The sequence below is a fragment of the Macaca thibetana genome, chromosome 9, assembly GCF_024542745.1.
Source record: "Macaca thibetana thibetana isolate TM-01 chromosome 9, ASM2454274v1, whole genome shotgun sequence".
Lineage (NCBI taxonomy): Eukaryota > Metazoa > Chordata > Mammalia > Primates > Cercopithecidae > Macaca > Macaca thibetana.
In genome coordinates this window covers 114,547,276-114,561,834 of record NC_065586.1, presented here as the reverse complement: position 1 = coordinate 114,561,834, position 14,559 = coordinate 114,547,276, and the positions used below count along the sequence as shown (strand labels likewise).

Genomic DNA, 14,559 nt, shown 5'->3' with positions numbered 1-14,559 from the left:
AGTTAAGGAAGTTGTTTAAAATCACAGAGCTAGTAAGTGGTAGAGCCAGGACGCAGATTCAGGTGAGTCTGACTCTAAATCTTACGATATTTCTTTGACAACAGGACAGGCTTCAGTCTGTTTCATTCACTGTTTTTTTTTTTTTTTTTTTTTTGGCCATTGATCCAAGCAGGGAAGTCAAGTCTGTTTACTTCTCAGTTCCATAGAGCAGGGACTCTCAAAGTACGGCCGCAGACCATTAGCATCACCTGGGAACTTGTTAGAAATGTAAAATCTCAGGCTCCACCCAAGACCTGCTGGATCAGAAACTCCAGGGGTGGGGATGGCAGTTGGGATGATTCTGGTGCATGTTAACATTTGAGAAGCACTGCCGGAGGTGTCAGTAATAATAGCTAACTTATACAGAGCACTCACTGCGCACCGGATCAGAACCATGCAACTGCCGTATGACTTGGGGGTTTGTAATTATCTTAATTCCTATTTCCACAGAAGGAATATTGGAGCCTGGCAGAGAGTAAATGGATTGCCTGAGGCTCTGCCGAGAGCAGGTGGTCAAGTCTGGGTTTGAGCCCGGCTCTGATGACTGAGTCAATGGCTTTAACCACCACACTCTGGCACTCATCTCATTGCTGTTGAGAAGTACCAATGTCTCCTTCTCTGGGAATAGCGGATGGATGGAGAAGAGATGGTACTGAGGTAGAACAGGGCATCCTTAGGATGGGGAAAAAAGGGAGCCATTGTTTTGGCATAAAAGTTCCCTTTCAGGGGACCAGGGCATTCCAGATAAGGTGCCCTTGTTTTCTTTCCCACAGGACAGATGCCTTTATTCAGGCACTTTGCAACAACTGCACTTCATCTGCAAATGCCCAGTGTGAGTCGGGGGCTTTGTATGTTGAGGGTCTTACTGGGGATTATCGTAAGGCAAGAATAATGGTGATATTGTTTGCAGAGGCAAGGTGGAAAATCAGACCCGGGTGGAGGATTTATTTTTCTACCATAAAGCGGTTGCCGGGGGTGGCTCTTCAAAAGTTCACTGACTGTGGCGCTAAGTCTTTCTGTGTGGAAACACGACTGGATGACATGGGCAGATTCCTGGCTAATGCTGTGCACATGCCTCTATCACCAGGCATCCAATTCCCAGCGAATTTTGCAATATAGTGACAGTAATGGAAAGCAAAATGATCTCTAAATAATGGTTTAAGATGGCTACTTGATAAAGGGCCCTGCAATAATTATGATCAATGGAGCATGGATTCAATATATATTGCCCATTTAGATGCACCAGATTAGCTTAACAGCTTTCTTTAATCTTCTAAGTATTTTGCGTGTGTGTGGGTGTGTGTGTTTGTGTGTGTGTGTGTGTGTGTAAGAGAGGGAGGAAGGAGAAGGAGCAGAGGGGAGGAGGGAGGGAGAGAGGGGGCAGGCTGCAAGCTGCTATGAGCATTACTCTCCTTCATATTGATCAATGTGGTTGAGGTGACACCGTGTTGAGGAGGAAAGGAAATTGAGCTTCAGAAGTTGTATGATCCATTACCAAGAGAAAGCACTCAAGTGTCATGTGTCACAGACAGGGCCTTTGTGGAGGGTGGTGGAGGCAGGGGAATGGGACTGGGGAGAGACACTTGATATGAGTTTAGTCATTTTGCAGAGGGCACTTTCTGGATGACTATTTGGCGTAGGCACGGAAATTAGGCATGCAGACAGCCAGCCAAAAGAATCCCTCCACATCCCAGGACACGAGCACCATAAACTAAGTGAGCTCGACAGCTGGGCCGACCATGGAAATGTGTTTTACCAGGAGGGGTAATGGTTTACTTGACACTGGTCCTAATCCTCCCCTCTGCAGCCCCCCAAGGAGGGAAATTTTCCGTGACAGCCTGTCTAGAAATCTGGGTCCGTTCCCTACCTTTTATGTTTCTGGGCTGGTCCCAGGTAATGTACAGGGTCTGTGATCAGCGTGTAATGATGAGGGCAGCATGCCATATGGGCTGAAATTCCTTGGGATAATGAGGATCAAATGATCGCAGTCTTAGTCCTGACTTGCTTTGATTTGTCAGTTAAAATAACAACCCCTTCTCCGCCCTTTCATGAAAGGGCATCAGTAGGAAGTGTCACTGTTTCACATGATGAGAAGCCAGACCCTAAACCTGCTAATCTCCCCCAATGCCCCTGCTGATTGTGAGTTGCTAATTGACTCAGTGATTTTCAGGCCTGGAAAGGCAGCTGGAGTTTAGATGATAATAACACGACTAATGCTCACTGAGCATGTACTGTGTGCTGGAGGCTTCCTTGTGGTGTTCTCAAACTGTGACATGCACATCAATCTCCAGGGAGCTGATTAAAATGCAGATTCTGATTCAGTAGATCTGGGGTGGGGCCTGAGGGTCCAAGGTTCTTGTAAGGTTCCAGGTGGTGCCAATGCTACGGATCAGCAGCCCTCACTTGGAGTAGCAGGGGTCCAGTGACAAATCTCATTTGATTTTCACATGTACCCTATGAGAGGGTACCATTATGAATCTCATTTTATAGGGGAAGAAATGAATGGAAGCTTAGAGAGGTCAAATGTCTGCAGAATGCTTCACAGCTCTTTAATGACAGAATTGAGATGCAAAACTGGGCATTTTATCCTTCTGTCCCTCTTTTCCCCCTCAGCAGTAACCATGGAGAAATGCATAGTATGATGCATTGCAGAATCACGAGCTGGAAGCAGCCTGGATTCCTGAGTGACTGTGTGGAGGAGAGATGTACCTCAGAGTCATCCAACCTAGATGGCATGAGTAAGAAATGGACTTAGCTGTGTAAAGCCATCGAGACGTCAGGACTCGTGTGTGGCCACAGCTGGCTGCATTATCCTGACAAGCACAGACTCTTGTCCGCTGTGCTCAGGCTGATGTGTGCACTTCACGATGCCGCCCACTTGGTCATCAGGCATCCAACTTTGTCTGGAGCATCACATTGTGAATGAGCTGTCCCAGTGGGGTCCTCCAGGAGTCCTGGGAGAAGGGAAGGTGATTTGTGTGGCTTTTGAGCTTTCAAAGTAGAAAAGCTCTGTCTGAGGGCCTTACCTGGAGCTCATCAACACCTCAGACCCATTTTCAAGTGCTCCAGACCTGATTAAACCCAAACGGCAGTTTGCCAAGTGCTTCCTCTCCCACCTTAATTATTTAGATTGTGTAGCATTTGAGTAAAATCTAATCCAGATGTTTCTGATTCATTTACGTTTAAATCACCAGAAAATGCTCTTAAGTTGCTATTTGATGTTGAAGAGGTTTTTCAAGCATTTTCCTCCCTTCTTAATACGAGAGGTCATATTTGGGTAGGGGCAAACGAATCCCATGCACCTAGAGGCTTTATCTGATTTGATTTGAAAACCCATTTTGGTGAAATCTGAGTCAGAACTCAATTTTCCTTTGACTTCCTTTTCAAATCCCTACCATGGCTGTCTCAAGGGAGAGCTGGAGTAATTTGCATGCAGTTGATATCAGGGATTCTTGTTTGAAAAAATAATACCCCCAGACCTGGCCTTTTCTGGCCCTGTGGTCTGATTGGAGCTGGCAAGTGGCCACTCCCATCTTGAACTACAGGAGAAACAATTCAGGCCAGGTGAGCATGTCTGATTTCACTTTATTTTGCTACCTCGGTATTTGCTCAGCCGAAGCAAATCAATCTGGCACCAAGTGTCTGAGAGCTGATAAATGAGGCCGGGCTCGGTGGGCTCATGCCTGTAATCCCAGCACTTTGGAAGGCCAAGGTGGGATGATCACTGGAAGTCAGGAGTTCGAGACTAGCTTGGGCAACAAAGTGAGCCTTCTCCCCCACTCCTGCCCCTCCTCACCACCCTCTCTCTATCAAAAAAAAAAAAAAAACTGATAAAAGAGTTCTTAATGCAAGGTTATCATCAACAGTCCAAAGGCAGTGATTTTCAAAGTGCAGTCCCCAGACCAGCAACGTCAACATCGCATAGGAACTTGTGTATTCACTGAAAAAAAAAAAAAAATAACAGAAGAAATGCATCTTCAAGAGCCCTATCCTGGACCTACTGAATTAGAAACTCTGGAGGCGGGGCCCCGCAGCCAGTGTTGTAATAAACCCTCCAGGTGATTGAGATGTGCCCTGAAATTTGAGAATCACTGGCCTAGTCCCTTGGGTAATGCTTGTTATCTTACTCAGCCATACTTGTTACTTACTTTGAAGAAATTAATGAGATAACATTGTCACATGATTCGAGACACTCAGACCCAGGTTATATTTACACAGGGCTGTAAGAGTGACCTTTTTGATTGAGTTGGAAGACCAAAGAAATCAAACAACTCCTTGAGTTGACTTTTCCCCTCTTGGAATTGACTTTTTTTTTTTTCTTTTTCAGTGTCTGCATTGAATGATTGTGTAGAGGCAGTGTGATACAGCCAAAAGGTCTGTTTTAAGCAGCAGCAGCCTCGAAGTAAACATTCTTCTGATAGCCACTGTCACTTTCTGGAGCTTGGAAAATATAATTTCCTCAGCAGTCTTTTCTGCACCACTGGGTTTGGCAGGTTCTATGAGAGAGCCTTTTCTCCCTGAGTTCATTCATCCAGCCTTACATTCCTCCAATGGCGATGGAGCTGCTGCTACATTCTGGTGCTATCTTAGAAGGGCTTGCGAAATCAAACCAGAGGCCTAGCTCATAACCCCTGTGCTTAGCCAAAAAGTTCCTAGACCAGAGGTTGTCAAGGACAGGTGAATGAGTGGTCAATAACACAAAGTTCTATGTGAGCGATTCCCAGGCTGGCCTGGGGTGGGCAGAGGGATAGCTGTGCAGGGCTTCCCAGAGAAGGTGCCACCTGGGTCTCAGAGGACGAGGAAGGGTTTCCTGGGTAGGCAGGGGTGGCACATAAAGAGGCATGGAGCCAGGAGGGAGGACTACAAGTGTTTCAGGATTTCTTGCGTTCAGGGAGCTTGAGGGAGAGAAAAGCTGGAGACATTGTTAGGACCAGGTCACGAAGGGTCTTGTACAATATGCTAAATTCCCTCTGGTCCTTGACATCCTGTTCAAGCATATCCTCCTCAAGGAGCATCCATGCTATCCGTGTCACCTGTCATCCCTCTCTCTCTCTCTTCTGGCAGTCTTGGAAAGGCAGTAAGGTACAGTAGAAAGGAACAGAGTTCAGAATCAGAAGACCTAGGATTGAGTCTCAGCTCAAAGCAGTGAAGATAAGTGCCCTATACACACCATACCCTGTGGTGTTGGTAGTGGCAATGATGTCATCACCCTACTTACTCATCCACAAGGTGGAGATCAAAACCCTATGCTTTGCATCTGACATGCTTGCACCCTCCTTTCGACTTTCTCCTCTTGCTGTTATCACTCACTAGGATGAGACAGCTCAACTGCTTCTCTGTGTTGTCATGATCATTCCCACCTCGCCCTGTGCTCAGGTCATTTCTCCTGCCCATCTCAGGATATGCCACCTCCATGAACCTTCTCCGGACACCCCAGTCCACAGAAAGCCATCGCTCTAATGTTCAGAATATCTTGTCTGTCCTTTCATCGTGTGGGACATCAGGGATCTTGTTTTTATCTGGGTGTTATTGGGGTTTATGTTTTCTCTCCCCAGCTTGAGGAAAGATCCTTCGTATAGACTCCAGTGAAATCTAGGCACCGAATGAATACATGGTAACCCGGGAGGTTGGCACCCCACTGTGTCTTTGGAAAGATTGGTACTAATAACTCAGTGTTATTTTTCACAGGGAAAATAAACCATATGTCACATACTAACCATAAACCATTAGGACTTTTTTGGGAGGTGGAGTATAGGAAAGATGAGTTCTTTGAAAGTGTAGGTGTTTATTTCTAGAATGCAAATCTGATCACCTGACTCCTCTGCTGCAAACCTTCAGTAGCCCCATGTTCCTCTTGGGATGAAGTTCAAATTCCTCATTATGACCCCAACCCTGAGCAGCATGGGCTCGTCCACCCTGTGATTCCCTCTTCTACCCCTCTGCCTTGTGGTCCAGGCTCCTGTCATGATAAAGGGTTCCTGGGATCCTGAATGGGCATTTTCTTTCACCACTGCACCTTTGAGCAACCACCACACTCTGTCCCTCGCTCAGTTACTTGGCTAACTCCACTCCTGAATGCCAGGAGCTTATGCATCACCTCCTGCAGAAAAGGGCTTCCCTGATCCTCTTGATCTAAGTGCTCTCCTGTGTGTCTTACAGGGCCATGGATTGCCCCTCTCATTGCACCCATTGCATCTATATTGTGCCTGTGATTATTCTCCCTTGACGATGTCCTCCGTGAAGGCAGGGACCCCGTCTAGTTCATGATGGGTGGGTGGGAGGCTCTTGATTTTTGGTTCCATGAACAAGTGAATGAACGCATTGCTGAAAAGATAAAACCAACAGCTTACAGGTTAGAATAACATTCACTATGCAACAGTAGTAGGTAAAGTCCCCGCTTAAGATCGTCAGTCACTTTTGGGGACTAGAGCAGGGAGTGCATTTGTACCTGTAATAAAAGCACCTTTGACCGAGAGTCCCAGCAAATCCTCTTAAATGACTCCATTTCTATGCTTTTGTTGACATATATTCTTGCTACTGAAAACCTGTCATGACAATTTCACATTTCAAAGTGCTGAAAGAATGTGCCTAGGTTGAAACTTTCTTTCGTTTGCCAGGATGTCAAGTTTTATTCTTGGGTGCATTTTTTCCCAGCCGGCTTTTCTGTCCTCGATAATGGAGGGCTGTAATGGAAATGCTGCGGATTCATCAGCTGCAATGTGGTGAGCATCACTGTTATAATACAGCCAGCGATAGGTGCCTGCAGTCCATAGAATGACTCTTGACTGAACAGAAGAAGCAATTTTGAGAGGTGATAAGGCTCTACGCTACGCTTAGGGACTGCATAGTCCCCCCTGCAGAATAGTTAAGGAATTATAATAAAGAGACAGGTCCACAATCATTCTTTCAAAGTGGCTCTAAACAGTCATGATAATATGGTATCTGAACTTTTAATGACACCGAAAGAGAAGGCTCTCTGTTGTCGTTGCGAATGTTTGCAAAAGCACTTCGAGACAAAATCCCAAAGAATTTGCTTCGAAATAACCTGCCAGCCACCCATTTGCCAAATATCCTAATTAGACACATTTACAACAACACTGTCAGGGTAAGAAATGGGATGAGGACTTTTGAGATGATAGAATGGGTGATATACAAATATTTTGGGTGAGACATAATCAGTTAATTGGTTTATTAAATTATAAAACCATTGTTTGCCCGAAAGAGCAATAAAACTAACGAAATGAATAGTCACCCCTTTGAAGACTTCTTACATTAATTATGTTTTTGCATCACTTGCAGCAGCGGTGTTAGACAAAGGGCTTTTTATCTTTACATGCCATAGCTACAATGTATTGTGGCACAAATGATGGCACCGACTTTATGTCTACATAATTACAGAAATCTTATCCCTTTTGTGTTTGCACATCATTTTCGGTTTTTTGGAATAGTTAAACTCCATTTTACTTTTTAATAACATTTTAGAAATCATTGTGATTCGGGTAAACAGAATTTGATTGCTTTGATGGATTGAAAATGGTTAGCTCAGCCCGAGTTTATTTGATTTGTTTCTTCAGGGATTACAAAGAATAGGATTTTATCTCCAGACTGACAAAAGAGACAAACTGCATTTTTGCCTATGCAGTGGCAGAGCCGCTAAGCCACAGCTCCCCCACAGGGAAATACGTTAGGCAGGGGCTGGATTTTTATTCACGACCTGCATTTTCATTCCATCATACATTAGGTGGGCGGGGAAGAGGCGTACTTCACCCTTATTTTGCTTAGGATTTTTTTTTTTTTTTTTTTTGTAGTAAGAGAAAATCTGGGTGATTGCATGGCACTAAATATAACACATCCCAAGGAGACAATTTGATGAAACAACGCCTGTCCTTCTTACTAATAGTCACTTTAGGTAAAGGCCCATCTGCTAATTGAACGAGTTTCAAGAGGCAATGTGCTGATTACTTGCCAGGACTCACCTAGAGACAGGTTGCTGTGGGTTTCCTGAAAGCTCCGATCCAAGACCCAAGCAGATTGTGTGGTGTTCCTGATGCTGCTCTTTATTTTATCTGGTGTGACCTGTGACCTGACATGGGTGTGGCAGCAGGAGACCAGGAACATGTAATGTATAATGCAGAGAAAAGCTACAGCGCATGGCAGATACCCTTGCTCAACACAGCCTTTTTGCATTAGGGAGGATGGCATTCCCTTAATTTTTGGCTGTTTAGGAAAATGTCTTTACATCCTGACTTCCTGGGGGATGGGAGCTGTGGTTAGCCAACTTTGAGTTGTTGGGTTTCAGAGACCTGCGCTGATCCTGTCATGGGCTGGTAACAGAGTACTTGGAGAAAAAGCAGTAGGATTTGGAAAGAAAATCTGGATCCAGATTTCTAACAAATCTCATCACCTGTTTGACCTTGGACAAAGTTTTGAAACCCACTTATCTCAGTTTTCTCCTGGAATCACTGGAGGGATTAAATTAGTCCATATAAGCCCCTGATCCAGTGACTGGCATGGAGTGGAGGTCCAATGTGTGTTTGTTGATGCTGCTGTTTATTGAGGGCATGGTCATCACCCTGAATATCTACCACGTGGTTGAGAAGGCTGCACTCAGATGAGGAACAAGTGTTTGAAACACACTGGCACCTTTTTGTACTAGAGGTCCCTAATGAGGGATAGCATTTTAATACAACCTATATAGGTTTACAGGAAATCTTGTTATATCACGATGGGGTCTTTTGATTGTGATTGAAACAGACCAATTTCATATAGATTCCCTGCTAGAAACAATTGCAGATGTTCAGCAAATACCCTCATGCAAATAACCACCAGGCCAAGTCTCATTACAAGAAATCCAGTATATAGAAAGCAAAAAGCAACAACCCAAACTATCCCTAATGGCACTAAAACGTCCTCCAGTCTTATTTGCTGCTTAATTGATTTTAAAAAGGAACTGATACAATAAAAATAATAGTTTGTGCAATCCTTTGAAATCTTCTACAATGCCATTAGACCTAATCCTGGAAACAAGCAGAGTCAACTCATAATGAGGGTTAGGAGATGCTAATCAAAGAAGGTTATCAGGGGGAAGTGATTTTTTCCTTCCTTCCTTCCTTCCTTCCTTCCTTCCTTCCTTCCTTCCTTCCTTCCTTCCTTCCTTCCTTCCTCCTTCCCTCCCTCCCTCCCTCCCTGCTTCCCTTCCTCTTTCTCTCTCTCTTTCTTTCCTTTCCTTTTTTCTTCTTTCTTTCTTTTGAGGCAGGGAGGAAAATTGAAGGTGGGAAAATAGTCTATGTACAAAGGCAGAAGTAATGCAAGTCATGATGGAACCAGAGGACAGCAATCTGAGAGGGGAAAGAGAAAAGCTGGCAGAGGTAAAGGATCTCTGCCTGAGGGTTAGTTCTTAGCTGAGAAATACAAATGATATTTGAGGAAGAGCAGTTCTTACTCCAGTAAGGACTTACCAAACACTCAAGAAATTAGCCCTCAAATGATTTTCCATGGCCTCTAGAGCTTAAAATAGATCCTAGGTCCCCTGAATGTCCTAGCTAAAATGGTTTCTTTTGGCATCACTCACAAGGAGTTAAAACCATTTTGCAGATATTGGAACATAGAACCCAATTCTCTTCCTCTCACTGTTTACCCCTGATATGGTTCAGCTCTGCGTCCCCGCCCAAATCTCACCTTGACTTGTAATTCTCACGCATCAAGGGAGGGACCTGTAATCCCCATGTGTCGAGGGAGGGAGGTGATTGGATCATGGAGGTGGTTCCCCCATGCTGTTCTCGTGATAGTGAGTGAGTGCTCACGAGATCTGATGGTTTTGTTTGCTTTTTTTTTTTTCTTTTGAGACAGAGTCTCACTCTGCCGCCCAGGCTGGAATGCAGTGCACCATCTCAGCTCACTACAACTTCTGCCTCCCAGGTTCAAGTGATTCTCCTGCCTCAGCCTCCTTCTTAGTTGGAATTACAGGCACCTGCCATCAAGCCCGGCTAAGTTTTGTATTTTTAGTAGAGACAGCGTTTCACCATGTTGTTCAGACTGGTCTCAAACTCCTGAATTCAGGCAATCCACCTGTCTCACACTCCCAAAGTGCTGGAATTACAGGTGTGAGCCACTGCACCCAGATAATCTGATAGTTTTATAGGGGGCTCTTCCCCTTTGCTTTCTCTTCTCTCTCCTGCCACCTTGTAAAGAAGGTGCCTGCTTCCCCTTCTGCCATGACTGTAGGTTTCCTGAGGCTTCCCCAGCTCTGCAGAACTGTGAGTCAATTAAATCTCTTTCCTGTATAAATTACCCAGTCTCAGGGAAGTTCTGTATAGCAGTGTGAGAATGGACTAATACAGCCCCACAATAGGTCTGCCCTGTGGTTGTAACCATGCATTTAGATGAGTCTAACTTGGCTTCCTGCCCTGGAAGTGATCTCTCTTCCCATCTCCTTTTTTCATTTTTTTTCCACTGGGAGTTCTTCAGGAAGATCAGCGAGAAACAGACCCATAGTACAGGCAGGACTGTTCATAGGATGGCATAGTAGCGGGGGCGGTTAGGGGCGTGCATGAGGGGAAGGGGTGTAACTGGACCACATCTGGGCAGTGGGGTTGACAGCAGAGCTTCCCAGTATCTGTGTCTCCCAGGCGTTAGCGTGACAATCATAAGTTCTAGGAAGCTGAGTTGTCTTCTATGCCAGAAGTCAAGAGAGTCTATGAACAATGACAGAAGCAGATTGGAACCCTAGGCAGACAAATGTGTGAGGTCAAAGTCAGCAGGGGTCTGTACTGAAGATAATAGGTGTGAGACTTGAAGACACACCCCCCAGAACCGCAAATAGGGAGTGGGATCGGGAGGCAACCTCCTCAGCTGTAGATAGCCGCCTTGCCCAGGGTCACACCCTCCCTTAGAGGAACCCACATCCCATGACTGAGCGAGGATGGAGGATGAAGTCCTGGCCATTTTGCCTAAACGGGGGACAACTCTGACAGGCCACATTCATCTAGAGCTCCGCGCCGTATTGGCAGACTTCTCCCTCTGCCCAATCCCAGATTCCTCCTTCCTTCTACATGTGTGGATCCCCTATAAACATCTTGCAGCCCAAACTCCATTACTGCAGCAGCTTCCAGAAAACTCCACCTATACTGACAGGAAAAGACTCTGAACATGATGCCCACATGGCATCGAGAAAGGTTTGCAGACAACAGGTGCCAGTTTGGCAGCAGCAGAATTAAGAAATCTATGGGCATCTGCTGGGTAGTAAAGCAGGCAGGATTCTGGATGGAGCCTGGAAGTCAGGGAAAGGTGTGGTTCACCAGGAGAAGGCTGACGAGCCTTCGTGGAAGTCCCTGGGTTATCCCAGTGTGCTCCCTGGTAGGGCAATATGTTCGGGCTGCTACAGCAAAGTACCATAGACTGGGTGGCTTATAAACAGTCATTTATTTCTCACAGCTCTGGACATGGGAAGTTCAAGATTAAGGTGCCAGCAGATTTTGTATCTGGTGTCTGGTGAGGGTTCACTTCCTGGCTCATAGCCTGCATCTTTCTGCTGCGTGCTCATGTGGTAGAAGGAGTGAGGGGTCTCTCAGGCCTCTTTGATAAGGACACTAATCCCATTCATGAGAGCCCCACCCTCATGACCTAATCCCCTCCCAAAGGCCTCACCTCCTAATGCCATCACCTTGAAGGTGAGGATTTCAGCCTGTGAATTGTGGGGGACATGAACACTAAGACTACAATATGTAGGATGTCATGTTAGGGTCTGGGCAACTTGGTACTAACAGATCGGAGAGCAGACAGATAAATTCACCTGGCTAGAAAGAGGGATGATCAAATAACTCAAAGTAAACCCTGAAGTTGTCCTGAAAATTCCCTTCCTTCTTAAGCCAAAGCATCTTATGGCAGGTACCTTACCTACTGTTTGCATGTAGAAGATGCTTTATTAATAACTGCAGCATAAATGCATGAACAAGTAAGTGTTGAAGCGTGCCTGCAGCCCGACCCAGAGAGCAGTGGAGGTTGGCACAGCCCAGGCCCTGGGGGAATGTGGATACTAGCTGCTGTGAGCATTGTCCAGGGCTGTTGAAGAATTAAATTTGTTCTGGTTCCCCCAGTCTTGTCTATGGTTCTGAATACCTTTCAGCATTCAGGCCACAAAGTGATGGCTGACAGGCACAATTCCAGCCCATCTGCATATATGTAAAGTTATTTGACTTGGTACTGATTTCTTTGCTTGTCAGGCATTTCCCTCTTACATTTGGCATGCCGTGTCAAATTCTGCATTCTTTTAATCAATCTGCTCTTACAACCTACTCCACCAACTGTCCCGTAAATGAATTGACCAATGGCCTGACCAATGGCTAACAGTGCATTAGACAGTCCCTGTAGAGGAATAGCTGTCTTGAGCACCTTTCATCTACAGGGACATCTTCTGTCTCTATCTTGCTGGAAGGGAAGTTGTATTTTTAGGTTTTAAGGAAGGAAAATAACTATATCAAGGACAAAGTTATGAAATTTATAGGTCTTAGCACCCATTATTCATTACCCAAGCTAAGGATTAATTCCTCATGGAAGCTAAGCTCAGCAATTTTATTTTATGTTTCCATTTGGAATTTCCCTTAACTGTAATTTAAAGGGGATAGTGAACATTTTGGAGACCTGGAGAAAGCAGCTCACATAAAATCTGATTAGGTTCAGTTTATGTCCTAGGAAACTTTCTGGTGAAGACAGGTGAAAGAGTTCTTTGATTTGCCATTTCTTATATAAATACATTTGTGAGTTTTGGAGGGAAATTTCTTTAGAGTGTAAAGTACAGTTCATTATGCTATTTCTGTGTGGCTTTCGCATCCTCTGAGGTCTTTGAGCTATTTTGTTTTAAAATCTGGTTTTCACCCTTCAGATCTCAATCCTGTAGGCACATGCCAAGCCAGCCTACTTCATTAGATAAATCTGACTTCTTGGTCTTCCCCTTGGCTGGGTTAGGGGTTGGGCATCACGACAAGGTAGGACTTTAGTGAAAAATGGGACACCTCACAAACTTAGTGCAGGTACGTTATTGATAAGCAGAACCAAGGGTGTCAAGTTGAGTGAGAGAGTCTGATGAGTTACCACGTCCCACCAGTCTCTACTGCCAGGGAGAGGGGGCCAACCATAACTGCTCTGGGAGAATGATGACTTGGGGTTGGTGAGACTTTGGTTTATAATCCAATGAATGGTGAAACTGTTTACACACCTCTGGGTATTTCACCCTTTGAACACTCTGACTGCCAATCTTGCTATCCTAAGAATATATCATTGGACATTCTTTCTTGATAACTCTCTTCCTAGTCAGAAAAAAATATTTCTCCTGAGTCATAAATTAGTATGAATGCCCAGAGAGGATAATTATAGTAATGATAATGAAAACAATAGCAACCATTTATCTGTGCCAGGCACTGTGCAAAAATACTTTATGGCCATAAAAATAGCTCTGCCATTTAAATTTCTCAACGATTTTGGGACAGAGACCTCACTATCCTCACTGTCAAATGAGCAAACTAAGGCCCAGAGAAATGGTGCTATTGCTGGAGGTTACATAACTACAAAGTGTGAGAGCCCCCAGGTCTCTGTGACCCCCAAAGCCCATGCTTGTAACCACCATGCTGAGCTCTGCCAGAAGTATGACAGATGCTCTGGGGTACCTGAGGCTGACTGTACCACAGTGGCCCATCAATCCCATTATTGCCAGCATATCTCCTGGTGCACATATGCAAAAAATGCTCTAGACCTGGAAGAGCTTGGCTGTACAGAATGTGTGTTATCAGCTTCATAGACGTTACCTAGATGTTCATTATATATTATATATTTATTTAATACATACTAGTTATTATTATTAAAGTTCAATTGATTAGGTATTCATTATTAATTAGTAGTTTGTTAAATATTAAATAGCGACTGTGCCAGTTCAGAAAAATTTCCACTTTCTCCACATCCTTGTTTTCATCTGGATCTGATATTGCCAGATTTTTCTAAATGAGTGATATGTTGGGAGCTGAATACTGTCTCATTGAGATTTTGATCTGCGTTGCCTTCATTCCTTATAAATCATGCAATATACTGGCCATTTGGGCTCTCTCTTCTACGAATCTCCTGCTTGTGCTTTTTTCTCTTGTTTTCTATTGGGTTATTTGCCTTTAAAAATAGATTTCTAGGACATCTTTATAGAGCCTGGATACTAAGATTTCATTGGACATTTGTGCTGCTAATATCTTCTTTTCTGTTGACACTGTTTAAGGTGACTTACAAAAGTTGTATACAGGATAATTGTATACATCCATTATTGCTTTCTTCTAGGTATTTTTGCATCCTATTTATTATAGATAGTCTCCTTTTATGTTGTAAACGTCTAAGTTTGTGTTTTCAAAACGAGGCCTATATTACATTTGAGATATGTTATTATTTTTCTATAGTTTGACATATGATCTAAATTTATTTTTGCACAGAATAATCAGTTTCCCCAGTACCACTTATCACGAGTGAGTGCCTTCTGCTCTGATTTAA

The 14,559-nt window shown here is 44.3% G+C and overlaps 1 protein-coding gene across 1 annotated transcript in view; it reads left to right on the top strand.

The window, feature by feature from the left end:
* Positions 1-454: 454 nt before the first annotated feature.
* Positions 455-14,559, top strand: part of FAM204A (family with sequence similarity 204 member A) — a 165,462-nt gene continuing 151,357 nt past the window's right edge. The window contains exon 1 of the mRNA XM_050803996.1: positions 455-458. The gene's annotated coding sequence lies outside the window, so the exon portion shown is untranslated. The remainder of the gene's footprint in view (positions 459-14,559) is intronic.